General features: G+C 41.6%; 1 protein-coding gene across 1 annotated transcript in view; it reads left to right on the top strand.

Annotated features, from left to right (window-relative positions):
- The first annotated feature begins 213 nt into the window (after nucleotides 1-213).
- The window catches only part of G3BP1 (G3BP stress granule assembly factor 1), a 29,456-nt gene continuing 24,864 nt past the window's right edge, over nucleotides 214-4,805 (top strand). The window contains exon 1 of the mRNA XM_012808708.2: nucleotides 214-338. The gene's annotated coding sequence lies outside the window, so the exon portion shown is untranslated. The remainder of the gene's footprint in view (nucleotides 339-4,805) is intronic.

Genomic DNA, 4,805 nt, shown 5'->3' with positions numbered 1-4,805 from the left:
CCCTCACTAGCACTGTTCCTTCCCGTTATTGGCTACTCTTAGTGCCAATCTGTTACTACGGAAACGAGATTCTCACAGTCTAATAGGCATGAGTCAAAGCCAATCAAGAGCCACGCCTTTATCCTGGGTCAGTACCCAATTGCTGTTCGAAGAGTCCAAAGGACGCAGTTGGGATTGGTCATCTGCTCGCCAGACCTGGCCGCAACAAGTTAGGCTGAATCGCGGTTATATAGACCGGTGGCGGAGCACGCGTGTGTGCGGACGCAGTTGCGTGAAGGATTTCTGCCATTCTTAGTGCAGTGGAGCAAAGCTTGTTCCTCTCCCGCTCCGTCGTGCAGGTACGCCGGGGTATGGACGGGGCGGGCGGCGTGAGGACAAGGACGAACTGTGGCGCTTGCGAGGAAGAGAAGTCAAGAGTGGCGTCCGCTGCGGCCGCGCCAGGAGCGTCCCCCAACCCCCACCCCAACCCAACGGCCGCAGGCTCGCGCGGCGGATGGACGGGCGCGCGGTGGCTCCCCGCCCCCCACACCCCCACCGGCTGGAGCGCGTGGTGGTGTTCTCCGCGTGCGCGTCCTGCGCCCAACGGCCACGCGGGGCGGGAGCGAGCTGCGGCCGCCGCCCGGGCCCCAGGGCGATCTCGGGGGCCTAGGGGCCCCCCGGGCCGGCTGGCCAGCCATTCCCGCCCGCCCCTTTCCTCTCCGCCGCGCGCCTGCGGAGTCTTTCCTCCTTTAGCCGAGGGCTCTAGCTAGGTCCAGACCAGAAGGAAGATTTTTAGGGTTGGGGGGCAACACCAAAAGTACGGTAAGAGTCTCACCGGCCCGCAGAGCAGAAGCGCCGCTCCTTCGTTTACCGGGAGAGAAGAGGGAGCAGCGACTTCATGGATACTTAGAGATAATAACTAATATTCGTTCTAAGCTCTCATTGTGTGCTAGGCACTGTGCTGGGCAGTTTGTCTGCCCCTCGTATAAATCACACAACGACCGAATGGGGTAGGTACGATTATTCCACAGCGGACTAAGCCACTGAGGTGGAGCTGGTAAGGAGCAGGTATTTGTTTGAACTCAGACCTTCAAACTCCTACTCCCAGGCTTGTTTTATTTTTTGCTTTAGCACCTTCTGCGGTTCCAGGGCACTTTTGCACCGAAGAATACTTGTCCCTGGGGGCGGCATCTGCCTCCAAAGGCGAACTGCCGACAGGATTGCCGCGGCGTTTGCACTTAGGCCAGTTACGGGCTTTCTAGGGACACGGTTTGGAAGTGGGAATATGACAAAGGGCTTCCTTCCAGCATGTATTCATACCGATAGCGGATAGATGTGCTGCCGTAATAGCTTCGGGAAAAAGCAGAGAAAAACATGAGTAAATGGAAATGAACACGGGCTATGCTTCTCATCAGGTTTGAAACTCATAGCATGCTGATGGGAAATTCCCGCCAGCGGGAAGTTAGGCTGCGGTGCTAGACCTCGAATCTTTTCCTTTTGGGTTTTGTTTGTTTTTTAAATCGGAGCAGACTTGGAGGAACACCTGTGAGAAGATTATCTTTGTAGTTGAAGAAAGTGAGGTTCACAGTGATTGAGTTTCACACCTCACCAGCATCTGTTGAAAAAGAGAGGCTTAGAAAAATAAAAATACGAGATTGTAATGGAAAGGATGGCGCCCAGTTACAGTGTAAATTTGACCTCTGTGGAGCTTATCATGCTAGGTGAATTACTGGTGTTGGAGTGGTGTTGGAAAATGCACTGTGGCAGATGCGATGTTGGATGTGGATTAAAGTCAGTCTACGTTTAGTTATTTAGCATTTGCGTTTCTAGGCTCCTGTATATGCAAAAACATAGAGGAAACCTTTTCTTTTGAGGACTTTTGAGTTTATATTTTTCTAGTAGTAGCTTAGTATTTTAGATTGGTTTTCTTGGCTTAATGAAATTAACAGATTCAAATCATTAACTTGCTATCGCAAATGTCTGCTTGAGACTAGTTCTTCTGAATTTTGAATTGAAGGGCTTTTCACTATTTTAAAGACGTTTATTTTGCTGTATTGCATATTTCTGTACAGATGCTTTTTAAAATCCGTTAAGGGTTTGTTGCAGTCAGGAGAAGCATATAATGCACATCCTTGTAAAGAAATAAAAAAACTTTTGAGAAAGTTTGATATTTGTAAGTGTTTCTGTTTTCCAAATACTTTGCAGTTATTTCTTAACAGAAAGTATCGCTAGATAAAGGGTTAAAATATTGTATGGACAAGTTCTTACCTTTGTTGTTGCCATAAATAACAGCTTGTAATAAAACATTGTTTTGCTTAGAACTTGGCTTAGGTAGCAATTCCAGTTACCTACAAATTAGCATTTTAACTTAAGATTTAATGATGAATAATTCATCAAATGGTAAAGTACTGTAATGACCTACATTTAAACTGCGAAGTCTGGTCTACCTAATTTTATTACTGCTTCAGGTAAAGTATGTCAGAGTGAAATTACCTTATGTATTATTAAGAGAAAATTTGTTAGTTTCTACGCTAAATGGTAATCAGGCAAATGGTAGTCAGGTGGGCATAAATCTGAAAACTATGTGATTATTTCACAAATTGGTACCTCGACTGATAACTTGGGTGTTCGTTTATCATGGACAAGTGAACTGTAGTAAATTGTGATGAGTGTTGGCCTGGCTCTCTTGGCTTACCAGTTAAGTCATAGATTACATTTGTTGCAGCTGAGTCCTTTTCATTCTAAGTTTTTGTACCGCTCCTAACACATAGAAAAGTAGGCGGTTCTTTACTTAATTCACATTCAGCTTGTTGCTGTTAAGCTGACGTCCACAAAGGGAATGTTAGGAAGTTTTGGTAATGTTTGGGACCGACTATAGAGCAGTTTTTTTTTTTTTTTTTTGTAATTTATATTATGGGTTTTTGTTTTTACTTGTTCTTGTGGAAAGGGCAGAGGGTAGTTTTAAATTTTTAGAGTTTTACGAATTGTATGTGATCTTTAAGACAGATGGGGTCAGTGTTAAAAGATTAAAGCCTAAATTTGTGACTAAAACTAATTTTTTTCTTTTTGTCAGTTTAGTAATAAACTGCCCACTTGGTCTTAACATTTTGCAAATTGCTTGGTTTTATAAGTGTTTCAGAATTCAGATAGACATTGTATGTTCACTTAATTACATTGTGCTTTGACTACCTAGGACAAACTATCCTGATTGAACAAAGGAGGCTAATGTACAAAGTAGGGTAGGTCAGAAAAAGAAAAGCTGCGCTCTCCTTCTTTTAGCTGTCAACAGCTAATGGAAACAACCTTTGGTAGTGAATACTGTCTTTCCAAGGCCCGGAGTTAAATTTAGATTCTGCAACTGTAGTCTCACCTTGTAGTTGGTGATTACATTGTGGCGGGTAAGTGGATTTTTTTTAAAATGTATCTCAAAAATGGGCTATTTTTAAGTTTTTCTTTTTTTTTCTTGGAAGTATTTTTGGATATCCAGTCCAGCTTTAGTTGGGAAGGCTGAATTGCAAGCCAGATGATAGGGTTAAGAGCTAGGAATAATTCATACATGAAGAATAAGAGTCTGCTGTACAAGGCAGAAAGCAGTTTAAAAAAATTGTTGTCTTGGACTATGGCTTAGTTAATAATAAGGATGACTTTAAGTGATGGGTAATGTTAACTTGTTGCCATGTTGCTTTTTTAGCAGGTGTTATATTTTGGGTATTTAATAAAAAGTAAAGATTCATAGAAAAAATGTAGCTTCCTAGATGATCTGCACCCATGTACTTTGTAGGAATGTAATCTTTTGACAGTTACTGACTTCAGTGACTATACGTTAGCATCATTGTATTTTTATATACAGCCCTTTGCATATTTTAAAAGTGCTTTCACACTTCTTAGATATTGTCTTATTTTCACTAAAAAGAACTGGAGGTCTAAAACCTCAGTAGTTTTCTAAACTAAGTGGTAAAACATTTGGTACCTAAGGGGTTACTCTAGCCAGCATTAAAAACAATGTGGAGGAATTCTGAATCTGGAAATTGTGAACGTGGCACCTGCCTGGCCTTCCAGGCTTCTCCCATGGTGTTCGTACAGACCTGTAGATGTGCTTCACTTATACCCATATTTGTGGACTCTGTGTCCTTAGGGTTTTCTGGAGTGTATTCACCTATGTCTTAGGGGATTCAGAGGATAGGAAATTAATAGTTTTAAAAGTTTCACAGATGAATGAGTGTAAGTATTAACTATAACATATCTTTTTGTTTTGATGAGAAAACGTAGATTTTTTTAAATTACAAATCTAAAGGTTGAGCTTTGTTATTAACGTTGGATAGGGGGGATATGCTAAGAAAAATAGTTAAATTTTCCAATCTGCCTTAACATTTTTTCTTTCAGGAAAAGTTAGTATTTTTGAGGTAATTGTAGTTTTATAGGAGAGTTGCTATATAGAAGGATCATGCATATTTTTTCATCCAGCTTCTCTAATGTTAACATATGATCATGGTATAGTTATCAAACTGTTAGCTGAGTATTTTGGATTTCTTTAGATTTTATACTAATTTTCATATTCTATTCCAGGCTGTAATCCAGGATGCGTATAGTAGTACTCATGTCTCCTTACTGTCCTTTGATGTGTGACAGTTTGTCTTTCCTTTGCCTTTAATGACCATGACATCTTTTTTGGCTTTGGCTGTTGCTGTTTATGATTAGACTGAGGTTATGGATTTAGAGGAAGAATGCCACAGAAGTGACCTCCCCATATTGTAATATCATTTCTGGTTGAATTTAACCTTGAGGATTTGGTTAAGGTGTTGTCTGTTAGATTAGTGTTTTTCTCC

The sequence above is a fragment of the Otolemur garnettii genome, unplaced genomic scaffold (assembly GCF_000181295.1).
Source record: "Otolemur garnettii isolate 467f Iridium unplaced genomic scaffold, OtoGar3 scaffold00003, whole genome shotgun sequence".
Classification (NCBI taxonomy): Eukaryota; Metazoa; Chordata; class Mammalia; order Primates; family Galagidae; genus Otolemur; species Otolemur garnettii.
The sequence above is the reverse complement of the archived record's forward strand: the minus strand, read 5'-3'. Positions and strand labels throughout refer to the sequence as shown.